This window comes from Oryctolagus cuniculus, chromosome 9 (genome assembly GCF_051225735.1).
Source record: "Oryctolagus cuniculus isolate XC-2025 breed Fujian yellow rabbit chromosome 9, ASM5122573v1, whole genome shotgun sequence".
Lineage (NCBI taxonomy): Eukaryota > Metazoa > Chordata > Mammalia > Lagomorpha > Leporidae > Oryctolagus > Oryctolagus cuniculus.
In genome coordinates, this window is record NC_142875.1 from 13147215 (window position 1) to 13164750 (window position 17536).

Consider the following 17536-nt stretch of genomic DNA (forward strand, 5'->3'; position numbering starts at 1 on the left):
GTGCAGTGGAGGATGGCCCAAGTGCTTGGGCCCTGCACCCCATGGGAGTCCAGGAGAAGCACCTGGCTCCTGCCATTGGATCAGCGCAGTGCGCTGGCTGCAGCGCACCGGCTGCGGTGGCCATTGGAGGATGAACCAACGGCAAAAGGAAGACCTTTCTCTCTGTCTCTCTCTCACTGTCCACTCTGCCTGTCCAAAAAAAAAAAAAAAAAAAAAAAATCACTTGAGAGACGGGTCACGTGCAGGACTCTGGCTTTGATAAGCTCCATTCTGAAAATTAGACACCCATCAGAGCATACCTTCTGCAATTCACACCCACATCGCTTTAATGGTTTGACTTAATTTCGTTGGAAGCTAATAGAGAAGAATCTTAGAACACTTAGAGTCAACACGAGTCATTGCAAAAGCATGTTAACAGCCTGCACTTCTGACAGGGTCTGACGCCAGAGAGATGCCTGCACTGGCGTGGCAGAAGAACTTGGACTACAAGTGTGCACTTCGCGTGGGCTGATCCAGCCAATCACGAGGGGCCTGCCCGCCTTGGTCCATCACCTGCTCAAATCAGATCGATAATCCTGGTTATATGAAGCACGCTTCAGTGCTTTCAATTTTCCTGTGCCATCAGAGGCCTGAGCGAGAGCTGGAGTAGCTAATGGGAATTCTCGCATCCTTTAGTAAGCGGAGATCCAGGCCCCCTGAGGCCGGAGTTTGCACCAACTGCATACATCATTCAAAGTCTCACCCCCAGCCAGCTCCTGGCTGCCGGGCCCCTGCAATGGTTCTGTGCTCTCCTTTGTCAGCATGGTCACCTGGTCCATTTCCAAAGTCACAGTCATCCTGCAGAGGTGTCCCGGGACCAGGGTGCTGCTCCAATCCACTTCAGTATGGCTGCTGATTGCATTACCAGATTCACGCCTGGTAGCGCCAAGAAAGCATCCCTAAGAGCATGGCGTGACAAACAGGAAGTCCCAAGTCAGAGGAGCTGGTGGCTCCCGTAGACTCTAGCAGACACCTGGTGCTGTCCGTGGGAAGGAATGAAGCCCAGGGCAGTGAGGGGCTGGCCCACCCCCTGGCTGGCAGTGCCTGGTGGGTTTCCTATCCCAGCACCCCTCAGCATGGACTCGGAGTCAGGGCCACAGCCTGGGATGCGCACAGACAGAAAGAGGCTACCCGGAACCCCAGGGTCTGAGTGTGGTCTTAAGTTCAGCCGTTAAAAACGCACAATGATTTCTGGACCGTATTTGCAGAGCTGGGCAACTACCACCACGTTCCAATTTGATTACATTTCCATCTCCCCCAAAAGAGCCCCCTCCCCCAGTACCCACACACAGTCACTTCCTGGTCTCACCAGCAGGCATAGACATTGGTCTCTGTGGATTTGTCCATCTCTGGACCCGCGGGGTTTGTGGTCACTGGCTGTGTTTTGTGTGTCTGACCACACAGTCCTCGCCTTGGAGAGGAGGTGTGTTCTGTCGGCTGTTAGCTGTGACCAATCCTGTCTGTGACCGCAGCCTGCCTCGGCTGCCACTCCATGCACCGCAGGGCACCATTTTGTACCCTCTGTGGTGCCCTCTGTCCGTTCCCTGGCTGTATCCCTTTTGTTCAAACCAGCTCAGTGCATGCCTGCCTACGTCCAAGCTGCCAGGACCCCCCTCTAGTCTGATTTGGTAGTGGGCATTTCTGGCCATGCTGGTGGGAAGGGCATGGAGTCCACACCCTGTGGGCACGACCTCAACCAAAGCTGGCAGGGACCGTATGCAAACACCCCAGCCCCCTTCGACCCTGCAAGTGTGTGTGCTCCGTACTGGCTGTCGCTGTCCACGGCAGCCCGGCTGGACTGCTGACCGCACATCGACCATCTGCCAATGAGGTGTGATGAATCCATGTAACCGGGGACGGTGACCTTGGTCGGATTTACCTAGAGTCACACCCCTTACATTTCCTGCTCACTGAGGGACAAGGCGAAGCGACAAGTCCTGGCTTGGGAAGCTGGGATCCTACGTGAATCGTGGCAGAGATTGAGCTACCACATACACAACTTCGAGGACACTTTCAAATCCATGTATAGCTTTTTTTTCCCATAATGTGCATTTCCATGACCTTTCTGAAGACCCCTTGTAGGCATGGATCCCAAATTATTTTGCACCGAAACCAACTTATCTTTTCATTTCATTTTCCACGAACTTTCTGAAGGCCTCTCATTATATCATCCATAGCTGTAGCAGATACATGGTCTGAGACTCTTTTGAAAGTTTCCAGACACACAGCAAAGTTGGAACAATGTGATGGTGAACAGCCGGACCCCACCATCTGGATTCTGTCATTAGCATTTAGCAGATGCTGTCACATCCAATAGCCTCGCTCTACCCATGCACAGCCTATCCCGTGAGTGAAGTAAATCGCAAACATCATTGCACATTGCCTTCAAGAACTTCTTAACCACATTTCAGTATCTATGTAGACTGTTGGTTCCAGTGTAAACCTTACCTTCGGCGAATTGGGATTCTTAAGTGAACATTTGCTATTTTGAACCTGCACGTGGACCTGATAGAGATTGGACTCATAACCATTGTCAAGGTTACAATGTATTTAAAGATCTAACTAGCTTTTATTTTAAATCCTAGAATTGGGCATCACCCCGTCTACACGCCGAATGAGCATTAGCCTGAGCTGAGCGAGGGCTTGGCTGTCCAGGGGGAAGTGGGCTGGAGAGAGCAGAGACAGAGAAGATTCTCGGCGCCTCGTCTTCCGGGGAAGTCAGGCAGAAAGCTGCTGGTTTGCCGTGAGAGGTGGGGTGGGCAGTGGGAGAGAGAGAAGGAGGAACAAGTGTCCCACTGGGCTCCAGCCCGGAAGTGTTGAGAGTGAAACGCATTTGAACGGCTCAGCGCCCGGGACAACTGAACAGAAATCAAAGCACTGAGCCCCAGCAAAGGCGATCTGAGCTTCTTCTGCCAACACAACACTGCACTGCACACACTAAGCAGGGCTTGGGGAACTGCTCTCCTGGTGCTGGGCAGGGCCAGGAAGGGCCCCTTGTCCTGCAGGGCACAGTGTGGCCCTGCAACCGCACACTATGGGTGTTCTGTGTCTCTTTGTAAGGTTTGCTGCCCTACCTGTATATGAGTTCCTATATTATGCCCACTATTATGCCTACGTCCAATACTTTGGTATTGGACGTAGAAATTACAAGGTAGTTGCAGCCATAGGATACGGTTTAAAAATAACAGCACCAACTGTTCATGTAAGCGTTTTTAAACGGTATGGAAATTTTAAGTCAACAAATAAATAGGACAGCAGGCCTGCAAGTGTTTCCACCTTCTGATCACAGTGCGTACATTGTTAATATTCTAAAAATAATGTGAATTTAAAGAACATTTCTGTATCTATAATAGAGGTACTGTTGAATGTACAGGAGCAATGGCTGCGGGTATCTTTGCACAGGTACGCTAGCGCCCTCTTCTGGAAATAGTGTATTACTACATTCCAGGAGGACCTGATCCAGAGAAATCTGTGACCCTTGCCCAATGGTATTTTAAATACATAAAAAAAAAAATTAAGAGAAGAATAAAGGTAACAGTTATATTGAAATTCTGTTATGTATCAAAATATCCTCATTATTTATCATCACAAATAAAGGGAGCTACCTTTGGGACCGATTATGTTAATTTCATAATGATGAACTTAAACATTTTTAGGTATCTGTATTACACAAAATAGACCTGGAGTTTCTGCTGGGGACACAGTTTTAGCGTGTACCTACGAGTCTCCCAGGGCTCTGTAACCAAGTCTCACAAGCAGGAGGGATCAAAACAACAGATACTGTGCTCTCTGTCTAGAGGTGGCTTCTCTCCTCTTCCAGCTGGGGGCGTGGGGGCTCCTGGAGTCCTTGGCTGGGGCCACATCACTCCGGTCTCTGCCTCTGTCTCTCTCCGGCTGTTTCCCCGCTCTGTGTGTCTCTCCCTCCCTATAAGGAAACCAACAAGAATAGAAAACGTACACGATGATAAGAAGAATCATTCTAAGGACTACGACTTCGGCAGCCTGAGTGCTGTCCGTGGGAAAATATTTCCCCCTCTGCCCTTCTCAGTTCTTGGCTGGGTCCCCGTCACAGAACACGGAAGACGAGAGGGAAGCACAGGCCTCTGTGTGATGGAGGCTTTCCCTGCCGGGAGCTTCCATCAGATAAGAACTAAGAAGCGTGAAGCCTGCGCGCTCTGGTGCGAGATGGGGCGAGGGGTGGGGAGGACGGGAGAGTGGGGCAGGGCAGAAAGGGGCGCGACCAAGAGCAGCCCACGGGGCGGGGGGGGGGGGTCAGCCGGGCCTGGGCGCTCAGATCCTCTTCCACCGGACAGGGAGGGCGCCTCCCACCGGAGGTCTCAGGACCTGCTGCACGGGACAGTCAGAGAGCCCCTCCTGCACCTGCTGCTTCCCAGAATCCCTCAGCTGAAAATCCTCTCTATGCCCAGGTGCTTATTTGGAGGCGTCCTGCCCTCAGCCCTGTCACTGTGACCTCTAGGATATTGTGAAATGAGAAAGGCAGTTGTGCACACACGCGTTTTTGCATGCCTGTGCATGAAATGCCCTGCCAGCACTACACGCTGCTGATCTCACTGGGTGCCCTTTCTGAGACCCGGGGGAGGGGCGTGCGTTAGTCCACACCTGCTGAGTGCTGAACCATGGGAATGCATAACCAATGCCGGGAGCCGACACCCTCTGGCGAATATTCTAGAATGATGAAGGTAAATAATTTATTTTAGAAAGTATTTATATGAGAGGCAGAGAGACACAGAGAGAGTTCTCATCTGCTCATTCATTCCCCAAGAGCCCATAGCAGCAGGAGCTGGACGGGCCCAAGCAGGAGCCTGGAACTCAATCCCGTCCCCTGAGTGGCTGGCCTTTGCCTGCTGCCTTCCAGCCTACACATGGGCAGGAAGCTGGGACCTAGACCCAAGCACTCCAGTATGGGATGCAGTGACTTAACCACTGAGACAAACACTAGCCCCTGCTAATTTAGTTTTTTTTTTTCTTTAAAGATTTTATTTATTTATCTGAGAGATAGAGTTACAGACAAAGGTCTTCCATCCACTGGTTCACTCCCCAAATGGCTGCAATGGCCAGAGCCGAGCCGGTCCAAAGCCAGGAGCCAGGAGCCTCCTCAGGGTCTCCTACACAGGCGCAGGGGCTCAAGTGCTTCGGCCATCTTCCACCATTTTCCCAGGCCAGCAGAGAGCTGGATCGGAAGAGGAGCAGAAGGGACTTGAACCAGTGCCTCTATGGGATGCCAGCACTGCAGGTGGCGGCTTTATCTGCTGCACCAAGGCACCGGCCCCAATTCTTGTCTTATTTCACTCAGCACAGTGGTCTCTAGCTGCACCTATTTCATTGCACATGTCAGGATTTCATCGCTTTTCATGGCTGAGTAGTAGTCCATCATGTACATGCACCACATTTTCTTTATCCAGTCGTCAGTGGAAGGTTGACTCCAAGTCTTAGCTACGTGAATTAAGCTGCCATGAACACGAGAGTGCAGGTACCTCTTGCATATGCTAGTTCCATTTCATTGGGATATTTTCCCACGCGTGGGTTGACTGGGTCAGATGGTGGATCTATTCTTGGTTTTGTGAAGAATCTCACTGCTGTCGTCCATAATGGTCACGCTAGTTCACATTCCCACAACCAGTGTATTAGGGTACCTCTTTCTCCATGTCCTCGCCAGCATTTGTTATTTTGTGATATTTGGACGATAGCCATTCTAACTGGAGTGAGGTGAGACCTCATTGTGTTTTTTTTTTTTCCTTTAAGATTTAATTATTTTATTTGAAAGGCAGAGTTACAGAAAGGCAGAGGTGGAGAGAGTGAGAGACTCTTCCATCAGCTGGTTCACTCCCCAGATGGCTGCAATGGCCAGAGCTAGACTGAGCTAAAGGAGCCAGGAGCTTCTTCCAGGTCTCCCGCGTGGGTGCAGGGGCCCAAGGACTTGGGCCATCTTCCTACTGCTTTCCCAGGTCATAGCAGAGAGCTTGATTGGGAGTGGAACAGCCAGGACTAGAACTGGCACCCATATGGGATGCCGGCACTGCAGGCGGCAGCTTCACCCACCACACCACAGCACCAGTCCCTCCTTGTGGTTTTGATTTGCATTTCCCTGGTGGCTGGTGGTCCTGAGCATTTTTTAATGTATCTGTTGGCCATTTGTATTTCAGTCTTTGAAAAATGCCTGTTCATATTCTTCACCAATTTATTAACTGGATTGTTTTTGTTTCTTGAACTTTTTATATATTCTGGATATTAATCCTTTATCGGCAGCATAGTTTGCAAATATTTTCTGCTGTTTTTGGTTGCTTCTTCACTTTGTTAATTGGTTCCTTTATAATGTAGAAGCTTCTTAGCTTAAAATAATCTCATTTGTCTATTTTTGCCTTTATTGCTTCTGCTTCTGGGGTCCTATCCATGAAGTCTTTGCCTAGGCCAATGCCTTGCACTGTTTCCCCTGTGTTTTCCTCCAGTAACTTGATACTTTCAGATCTTAGGTTTAGATCCTTGGTCCATTTTGAGTTGATTTTTTGTGTAGGGTATAAGGCAGGGGTCTTGTTTCAACTGCATGTAGAAATCCAATTTTCCCAATACCATTTGTTGCAGAGACTGTCCTTTCTCCAGGGAATTATTCTAGTTGATCTGTCAAAGATTAGTTGGTTGTAGATGCGTGGATTAATTCCTGGGGTTTCTATTTTGTTCCACTGGTCTACATGTCTATTTTTGTGCCAGTACCAGGATGCTTTGATTATAATTGGGTTCAGGGGCCCAAGGACTTGGACCATCTTCCTACTGCTTTCCTAGGCCATAGCAGAGAGCTTGATTGGAAGTGGAGCAGCCGGGACTAGAACTGGCACCCATATGGGATGCCGGCACTGCAGGCGGCAGCTTTACCCACTACACCACAGCGCCAGCCCCTCATTGTGGTTTTGATTTGCATTTCTTGAAATGTCTCGAAATCAGGCATTGTGATGCCTCTGGCTTTGTTTTTATTGTTTAAGACTGCTTTCCTTATTTGGGGTCTTTTACGTTTCCATATGAATTTTAAATTTCTTTTTCTAGTTCTATGAAGAATGCCTTGGAATTTTGATAGGGATTACATTGGATCTGTAAATTGCTTAGAGGCACTATGGACATTTTGATATTAAATTCTTCCAATCCATGAACATGGAAGGGTTTTCCATTTCTATGCGTCTTCTATTTCTTTCCTTAATGCTTTGTAATTTTCATTGTCGAGATCTTTCAACATCCTTGGTTAAATTTATCCCAAGGTATTTAAATCTTCTTGTAGCTATTGTGAATGGGACTGATCATGTAAGTTACTTCTCAGTTGGAACGTCACTACTGGTGTATAAGAATGCTACTGTGGGGCCGGTGCTGTGGCGTGGCGCGCCAGGCCTCCACTGCAGAGAGAGCCTCACCAGGACACATCCTAGTCAAACTGTCAGAAGTAGAACGTAAACAGACTGTCCTGAAGCTTGCAAGAGAGAAACACCATCACTTTTAAAGGAACCCCAATCAGATCGACAGCAGATTTCTCAACAGAAACCCTGCAGGCCAGGAGAGAATGGAGAGATATAGTCCAACTCCTAAAAGCAAAAAATCACCAACCCAGGATATTTTATCCACGAAGCTCTCATCCATAAATGAAGGTGAAATAACTATCTTCCAAGATGAGCAAAAATGGAAAGAACTGGCCACCACCTGGCCAGTCTCAGCACTGATACTCAGGGATGTACCACACACAGAAACAGAGAACAGCAAGCAGACTCAGGGGAGAACGTGAAGACAGGAAACTGCCTAGGGAAAGAACAGGAGAGACTGAACACAAGCAGGGATATTTATGGAAAACTGGCAAGACCAACTCACTGCTAATTAATAACACTGGTTGTAAATAGGCTAAAGTATCCAATTAAAAGATATAAATTGGCTGAATGGATTAAAAAAGACCCATATATATGCTGCCTACAAGAAACACACCTCACCAACAAAGCTACACACAGACTGAAACTGAAAGGATGGGAAAAATATTCCATACAAATGGAAATCAGAAGTTAGCAGTAGGAGCTATACTCTTATCAGACAAAATAAAATTTAAGACAAAGGCTACTAAAAGGAATAAAGAAGTTATTATGTAATGATTAAGGGATCAATTCAACAAGAAGATGTGACCAGAGTTAATGTATATGCACCCAATGTTAGGGCACTCCGTTTTATAAAACTAATCTTAAGGGATTTAAAGGGAGATATAAGATCAAATACAGTAATAACAGGGGACTTCAACACCCCACTTTCATCAAGGGACAGATTGTCCAGATCAAAATTTCAACAAAGAAATAACAGAGCTCAGCTATAGCACAGAGCAGATGAATCAAATGTGTATCTACAGAACACTCCGGCCCATAGCCACAGAACACATTCTTTATCAGTGCATGGAACATTCTCTAGGATGGACCACTTACAGGCCACAGAACAAAGTCTCAACAAATTCAAAAAAGATTGAAATCACGTTGTCTATCTCTGACCCCAACGGGACGAAACTGGATATTAACTACAAAGGAAACGCTAGAAAATACACAAACACGTGAACAGCGTGCTCTTGAATGAACAGTGAGTCATAGAAGAAATCAAAAGGGAAATTTAAAAATTCCTCGAAATGAGTGCAAATGAAAACAGAAAGATTTATTTATGTATTTGAAAGGCAGAGTTAGAGAGAGGAAGAGGCAGAGAGAGAGAGAGAGAGGAAAGGAGAGAGGAAGGGAGGGAGGGAGAGATCTTTCATATCTTTCATCCACTAGTTCACTCCCCAAATGACCGCAACAGCCAGAGCTGGACCAAACCAAAGCCAGGAGCCAGGTGCTTCTTCCAGGTCTCCCATAAGGGCACAGGGCCCCAAGCACTTGCTTTCCCAGGGGCATTAGCAGGGAGCTGGATCAGAAGTGGAGCAGCCGGGACTGGAACCAGCCCCCATATGGGATGCCGGCACTGCAGGGGGAGGCCTAACCTGCCACACTGGAGCACCGGCCCCTTCCTACCTTATCTCTGTGAGATGGCATTTCCCAGCTGGGCGCTGGGAGCTGGCTGTGCAGATGCAGCGGTAGCACAGCCAGTGGTGTCGGATCTGTCCGCTCTCCTCACTGCCCACGGAGTCTCTGTTCTGTTCCGTCCATTCTCCACCGCAAACCTGCCTCAGCCTCCTGGGGACGTGGTCCTTGCTGGTGTCTTTCTGTGGCCGAGGCCAGGCTGGCTTCCCACGCCCCAGCTGTCCTGGATCTCCCTGTTCACTTTATTTCTGAATGCATTGCCACATGAAGGATCTGGGCCAGCGGAACCCTAGAGAGCTGCCGTGGGGCTAAGGGGTGGACTACCGGGGTTGGAGGATGTGGGTGCAGAGTGACGATGGCAGTTTTTAGGGCAGTTATCCCAGGAATGGCACAGGTGAGGGACAAGGACACCCCGGTCGACATGGGCCACTCCAGGCATCACCCCCAGGTCATCTTGCTCATCCCGAGCGCACTGCCAAGCGGTGACTCTGCTGCAGAGACACGAGCCAGGTCAGTGCCCCAGCTCCCGGCAGCCACACACTGGGGGGGCAGGAACAGGTGCACAGCCTTTCAGGATTCTACACTCGCTGGCACGGTTCTGCCAGCAGCCCCGGTCTGTCAGCCAAGCGTGCACAGTGTCGCACTGCTTGGTTCTTCTAACTCTGCGTCACCCCTGATTCTAATCAAGGGGAGGGCCCACAGCACCTTGGAGCCTGCACCTGCAGGGCCCTGGTAAGTCTCACCTCAAGCAAGTGTGTGTCTCTTGCATCCTGCCTGTGTAGACTGAAAAGTACCCCCCCAATACACCCACATCACATTCCCCAGAGCCTACCAATGGGTCCCGATTGGAGGAAGAGTTCTTTGTAGATGTGATTCAGCATCTTGACCTGAGGAGCAGCCATTAAAAAGAGAGCCGAGGGAGGAGGCCAGGTGAGAGGCGGACACGAGGACGATTTGGCCATGAGCCCGAAGCCAGCAGAAACCGGAAGAGACAAGGACGGATTCACCCCCGGAGCTCCCGGAGAGAGCACGGCCCTGTCCCCTTGGCTGTGACCAGTGAAACTGAGGGGTGGCCACCAGCCCTGCGAAAGATGACGTTGGTGCTGTCTGAGGCAGCTCGCTTTCAGCCGCAGAGGCGAGAGAGCTTGCTGGGGCTTCCCAGAGGAAGCACCTGCAGGAGCCTGGTCCTCGCTCGGCAGCCAGAGGAGGGCGGGGGCCCAGGCCTGGGGATGCCCGGGGGGATACAGCTCCGCGTGTACGTAGCACACAGGCTCCCGGCCCCCTGACGGTCAGCGACGCCTCTTGCACATACCTGGGCTGGTTCCTCCTCCCCAGCCAGTCACCCCAGCCTCCCTGGACCCCTTCCCAATAAACCACATGAACTCAGGACCCAAATCTTGGTCTCAGCTCAGGGACTGGACTTGGTCAGGCAAGTGAAACCAAACCCCCATGATGTAAAGGCTGGGTTCAGCCTCTTCTGTCTCCCTTAGCCCGAGCGTCCTTGTCTGTTTTTCACCTGAAGGAACTCGCTGACTTGAGGGAGCGATCCAGCTGGCCTTACAAGCTTCTAATCACTGGACCCAGAGTTTTCTGCTTCTCCCATGGGTATGAACCTTGATGGCAGGTCCGGCGCAGTGGGTTAAAGCCACGGTCTACAGCACTGGTATCCCAGATGGGCGCCAGTTTGAGTCCCGGCTGCTCCACTTCCAATCCAGCTCTTTGCTGTGGCCTGGGAAAGCAGTGGAACATGGCCCAAGTGCTTGGGCCCCTGCACCCGTGTGGAAGACCCAGTAGAAGCTCCTGGCTCCTGGCTTTGGATCAGTCCAGCTGCAGCCATTGTGGCCATCAGGGGAATGGAAGTGGATGGAAGACCTCTCCTCTCCCTCTTTCTCTGTCTCTCCTTCTCTCTATAACTCTTTCAAATAAATAAAATAAATCTTAAAAAAAAAAAAAAAAAAGAACCTTGATGGCCAGTGTTGTCCTGGGGGTAGTTTGTGTAGGAGAATTCCAGGTCTGGACGGAATGTCACTGCCGCCTTCATGTAACCCCCAGAGCAACTGGAGCCCTCCTGGCCGTCATAAATTCCCTAAAGACCAATCAAAGGGAGGTCACGAGCTCCACTAACCACCAGGAACTTGGACATGAGCTCATAACACACCGCTCAGCCTCCGTTTCAATCTGTGAGAACCATCACCCCCTCTCAGAGGCTGGGAGTTAAGCAACAGATGTGCGACGCCTGCTCTGAGCTTCGCAGTAAACGCCTACTTTCCTCACCACCTCGATGTCTGTGATCGGATTTCTGCGCAGTGAGTGAGTGAGTGAGCCCAATGTGGGGGTCCTACAGCAATACCTCCAGCCAGCGAAAACTTGGGGAATTTTTGAAAACACACGGCTAAAGGGTCAATCAACTCGAAGCACAGTGCTGATCACTATTAACCAGACAGTGGGGCATCAATGGCTTTGCTCTCTACCCACAATCCAAAGCCACATTTATCACACTGAGGTCCACGAAGAGTGGCTGGCTGGGGTGGGCACTGCGGCACAGTGGGTTAGCCGCTGCATTCAATGCCAGAACCCCGTATCAGAGTGCCGGTCTGAGTCCTGGTTGCTCCACTTGCGAATCAGCCCCCTGCTAGTGCACTTGGGAAAGCAGCAGAGGCTGGCCCCAGCGCTGGGCCCTGCACCCTTGTGGGGGGCTTAGGGAGAGCTTCTGGTTCCTGGCTTTGGCCTGACCTGGCCCCAGCCGTTGCAGCCATTTGGGAAGTGAACCAGTGGGTGGAAGACCTCCCTCCCTCCTTTCCTCTCTGTCACTGTGCCTTTCAAATACATCAACCAATCTTCAAAAAAAATTTTTTTTTTTTTACAGGCAGAGTGGACAGTGAGAGAGAGAGACAGAAAGAAAGGTCTTCCTTTGCCATTGGTTCACCCTCCAATGGCCGCTGCGGCCGGCGCACCGTGCTGATCCGATGGCAGGAGCCAGGTAGTTCTCCTGGTCTCCCATGGGGTGCAGGGCCCAAGCACCTGGGCCATCCTCCACTGCACTCCCTGGCCACAGCAGAGAGCTGGCCTGGAAGAGGGGCAACCGGGACAGAATCCGGCGCCCCGACCGGGACTAGAACCCAGTGTGCCGGCGCCGCAAGGCGGAGGATTAGCCTAGTGAGCCGCGGCGCCGGCCCAAAAATATTTGTTAAGTGCTTGGTCGAGTTGAGGGAGGGAGGCAGACCCTTGTCACATGTCCCTCAGGAATTAAATTTAGCTATGTTTCCATTTCCATGGAATTCTAAAAACCTGTGTGTGTTCAGGGCCAGTGGGGCCGTCCCCCAGGGAGGGCCCACGCCTCTCACGGCCTCCACCTGGTGCTGTGTTCTTGTCACGGTGCCCGAGGGTCACTCACCCTTACGGTTTTACTTTTCATGCTGTTTCTCTAACTGAAGTCTTTTTTTTTTTTTTTTTTTTACTTGAAGATAGCATTTCCTTTAAAAGGGACACACAAATAAATCTTTAAAGTGGGGGGGCGGTGGCATAGCAGGTAAAGCTGTCCCCTGAAGTGTCGTCATCCCCTACGGGTGCCGAGTCCCAGCAACTCCACTTCTGACCCCCTCTCTGCTGTGGCCCAAGTCCTTGGGCCCCTGCACCCGTGTGGGAGACCCAGAAGAATCTCCTGGCTCCTGGCTTCAGATCAGCGCAGCTCCGGCCATTGTGGCCATCTGCGGAGTGAATCAGAGGACGAAAGATCTCTCTCTCTCTCTCTCTGCCTCTGCCTCTCTGTAGCTCTGCCTTTCAAATAAATAAATAAATCTTAAAAAAAAAAAAAAAAAGAAAGAAAGATAAAAGGACACATGGAAATCATGTCTGAGAAATACTGCAAAAAAACCTGCTTGAACTGTGCCTGGCGGGACTCGTGTGCTGGGGAAATGGTTAAGAACGTGGGGTGAGGCCCAGGATTCAGTCCTGGACCCGCGTCCATGAGCTGTGCAGCTCTGGACTGGTTCCCCAACCTCTATGAGCTGTGGCTTCCGGCTGTATGAGTGGCAGGGGTAGCCTTAGCGACACAATGGGGTTGTGATGGATGGTTCACGAGCTAAGGGGTCTTCAGGGCTTGCCTGGCACACTGCCAGGGTCTAGCATACTGTTATATTAGTCTCATGAATAACAAAAGGCGGCCATTGGAAAGCTAGCAGCCAGGAAAAGGAAACACCATGGCCAGGCACCAGCCACCCTGTCGTGCCCCTTTTACCCACCAGGGGGCGCAGATGCATGTGCAAAGTTTAGGAGAAAGAACTTGCCACCCTCCTCTCAGGCAGCACAGGGTTTGAACGCAAGGAAGGCTGCTCTCCCGGGGGCCCTAGCCTCTCTGCTCCCACTGCTTCCTCTTTTTTTCACCTGGATTCCAGAGGCCAGACTCTGGTCTGAAGCGACAGTAGTGGCAGCGCCAGCTTACGCACGCTGGCCGGGCCGTGGTGTGCCCCCATCTAGGTGCCTTCCAGATGTTCAGGACATCTCAGGGGGAAGTCAAATGTTATAAGGAAAAAGGGCTGAGAGACGTGGATTTTCTCAGGATCTGAATATCTGACAAAGTTACAGCCAGCCCAGGAGAAAGTGCAAGGTTTGCCTGTGCAGTCTGTTATCCACACGTGCCAGTATCGCACAGCTGGACACAAACACGCCCGCACAGCCTCCCAGTGCACCTGAAGGGTGGCTGGGCTCCCAGCTGGAGGCCACTGTTACCAAGGGGTGACTTCAGGACCCACAGGCATGCACCCCGTGCAGCTCAGTGCCAGGGATCTGAGACCCTCCCCACCATCACCACCACCCAGGGCTAAGCACCACTTACACTTCTGGAGTGAGAATTAAAGACCCCCCTCAAATCCGGAAGTGTGCAGGACAGCCCTGCTGGTTTCCATGAGTGTCCCACCCTAGAGCGAAAGAATCTTTGTGGGATTGCTTTCACAAGGGTGCTTTGGATCAGATTAACCTGCCCAGCCTTGCAAACCCACAGGACTGCACCTGTTGGACCACTGGGAGGCGTGCAGGTCTTCCTTTGCCGTTGGTTCGCTCTCCGCTGTGGAAGGCGCATCGCGCTGATCCAAAGCCAGGAGCCAGGTGCTTCTCCTGGTCTCCCATGGGGTGCAGAGCCTAAGGACTTGGGCCATCCTCCACTGCACTCCCTGGCCACAGCAGAGAGCTGGCCTGGAAGAGGGGCAACCGGGACAGAATCCGGCGCCCCTACCGGGACTAGAACCCAGTGTGCCGGCGCCGCAAGGCGGAGGATTAGCCTAGTGAGGCGTGCAAGTGCCAGACCTTTCTCTCCGTCTCTCTCACTGTCCACTCTGCCTGTCAAAAAAAAAAAATCATATTAAGCTGAGGCCATCAAGACATCCAGCCTCCCAAATGCTGGAGCTCAGCCCAGCCTGCCTTAACCAAGCATAGACTTACATGAGCCTACAGCTGGGCAAAATCATCCGACAATGCCTATTTTACAGTAAAGTGTTGACTATCTCAGGCAATTTATTTTTTAAAAGATTATTTAAAAGGCAGAGTGACAGAGAGAGAGAGGTCTTTCATCTGTGCGTTTATTCCCCAAATGGCCACAACGGTCAGGGTTGGGCCAGGCTGAAGCCAGGAGCTTCTTCTGGGTCTGCCACATGGGTGTGGGGGCCCAAGCACTTGGGCCATCCTCCACTGCTTTCCCAGGTACATCAGCAGGGAGCTGGATCAGAGTGGAGCAGCTTAGACTCAAACAGGCGCTCTTACACGGGATGCTGGCATCATAGGCGGCGACTTAGCCTGCTGGGCCCCAAGGCCAGCCCCCTGCATGCAGCTTATTAAATACTGTACTGAGGGTGAACAGCAGAACTGGCATCAGGTGGGCTCCCCCACCACTGTAAAGCTGAATGATTGTGGACGAGACCAGCTCCATGCCCAGGGCAGAGGTGAGACAGGGCCGGGGGCCCCTCACCTATCGGGAGGGAAGCAGCCACTGCGTGCAGCTCTGCTGTAAGGGAGCTCTGTCCACCGGCCTCGGCCACGCCAAGATTCTCGGGGGCAAACGTTGCTGGATGCTGGGCAGGCGAGGCACAGACCCGAGTGCTCGCTTGCACAGAAAGAAGACCGGAAGGAGATCTCTCGAAACAGCATCTCAGCACGCTGACGTTGGCTGTAATGTTCACTTCCGTCTGTAGGGCTGCACGTGTCTCCCACCCTCTCTACAAGAGGAAAAGTGACTTTTAGCATCAGAAAAGGTAGTTTCAAAATTTACTTTGAGGGGGCTGGCATGGTGGCGCAGCAGGTTAGACTGCCGCTTGCAACGCCAGCATCCCATATGGCGCTAGTTCAAGTCCCGGCTGCTCCACTTCTGACCCAGCTCCCTGCTAATGTGCCTGGGAAAGCAGCAGGAGACGGCCCAAGTGCTCCAGTCCAGGCACCCATGTGGGAGACTGGGATGAAGCTCCCGGCTCCGGGCCTCAGCCTGGCCCAGCCCTGGCTGTTTCACCCATTTAAGGAGAGAACCAGCAGATAGTTCATTCTCTCCGACTCTCCCTCTCTCTATTTCTACCTTTCAAAAATAAATAAGTCAATCTGTTAAAAAATTTACTTTCATCAGACAGTACCAACTGAGCCGGAGGCAGGTGTGTGATGTTGGTGGCCCCATTTTTGTTCAGCTCTGTGTGTGTGTGTGCAGGTGACCAGCATAAGAGGGGGAAGCCGCAGCCCCGCCCTGTGGGTGGGGAGAGAAGACGGAGAGTGAACACTGGCTACTGCACCCCACACACAGCCCGTACTGTGCCTCCCACCCCGGATTCCACTGACTGGTGCTCAGTTCCCAGTGTGGTGCCGTGGGAGCCCATGGAACCCTCGAGATGGAGCCGAGTGGACATCCTCGGGGCATGGTGGGCACTGCCCATGGGAAAGAAGACCACAGAGAGCTGTGGTAGCAGCTGGAGCTTGGTCCTCCTCCGATCTCTGCTTCCTGTGTCCAGGCGAGCTCCTCCCCTACTTCCCGCACACACCTGCTGCACCTGCCACACCTGCACCTGCCCTCACCTGGGCCCAGGGCCGCGCGGCGGCTCCGTGAACCACTCTTCTCTCTGAAGTAAGCCTGTCTCAGGGACTAACACGCGGCATACCCATGACCCTGCTTCATGCTGGGTGCTGCTGTTCTCACCAGCACAGGAGGAAACCAAAGCCCAGAATGCAAAGCAAGCTGGGGCCTCCAGATCTGCTGTCCGCGAGACGGGGGCCCAGCACAAGTCAGTGTCTGTCCTCAGGCCTGGTGTGCGGGCTGTGGGAGGTGGTAACCCCCAATAGACAGGGTTCGGGTAGAGCCCACCCAGCTGGAGTTTCCAGAACTTTCTCCAGAGGCAAAGCAAGTGGTCCACACAGCCATTGGAGGCAGTGTGAATGGCAGGGGACTGAGACCTGGGACCCCTGTCTTCCCCAGCCCTCCAAGGCATTGCCAGCTAATGAGTGAAATGGCTTTAAAATTTAAAGATGGCCGCCAAGTGTCTTCTGGAACTTTGAAGCTGGACTTGTTAAAAATTCTCTCGTGAGGCAGGCACTGTGGTGCAGTGGGCTAAGCATTCACCTGTGGTGCCAGCGTCCCATATGGGTGCAGGTTTGAGTCCCAGCTGCTCCACTTCTGACCCAGCTCCCTGCTGATGCTCCTGGGAAAACAGCAGAGGAAGGCCCAAGTGCTTGGGCCCCTGCACCCACGTGGGAGACCCCGAGGGAGCTCCAGGCTCCTGGCTTTGGATCGACCCAGCTACAGCCGTTGTGGCCATCTGGGGAGTGAACCAGCTGATGGGAGCCCCTCTCTCTGCCTCTCACCTCTCTCTGTAACTCTGCCTCTCAAGTAGATAAATAAAATCTTGGAAAAATAATTCTCTGAGCTCTAGAGCCAAGTGCATTTCTAAGACACCTTGCCCCGAAGAAGTTCACGGAGTGGCATCGCCAGGCTGTGACCAGGTGTGTGTGTGTGGGGGGGAGGTCAGATCTGAGACCCAGGTGTCTGGAGGAATGGATCTGCCTGAGGCCTCTGTCCTCGGCTTGCACACGTCACCCGGGGCCACCCCTGTGTGTGCATCTGGTCCTGATGGCGTCTTCTCACTACGCCACCAGTTGGCTTGGATTAGCGCCCGCCCCAGTGGGCTCATGCTTACCCTAATCCCCTCCTTAAGGCCCTGTCTCCCAAGACAGCCACATTCTGAGGTCTGGCGGGGTCAGGCCTTCAGCCCTAGCGTGGCCGGAAGTAATAGGGGAAAGACACTGCTTTGTCCTTACTGGTCGGGAGCAGCCGCCCTGGGCCTCTGGGAGCTCAGGGAGGGAGGTCCCAGGGCAGGCGCCCCTCCCGCCACCTCCTCTAGCCTGGGGCTTCCCCTTCCAGCTCAGGATCAATAAGCCTGGCGCTACCGGAGAGGCAGGCAGCTAGGTAGGTGGGCGCTGGAGGTACCTGCAAGCCA

At 52.2% G+C, this 17536-nt stretch overlaps 1 long non-coding RNA gene across 1 annotated transcript; it reads right to left on the reverse strand.

Moving 5' to 3' along the window:
- Positions 1-2582: 2582 nt before the first annotated feature.
- On the reverse strand, positions 2583-10141 carry LOC138843755 (uncharacterized). The gene is made up of 2 exons (XR_011378718.2): positions 9910-10141; positions 2583-3964 (listed from the first exon to the last, which is right to left on the reverse strand). It is a non-coding gene; the product is annotated as an uncharacterized LOC138843755 (long non-coding RNA).
- Between the last annotated feature and the right edge of the window lie 7395 nt (positions 10142-17536).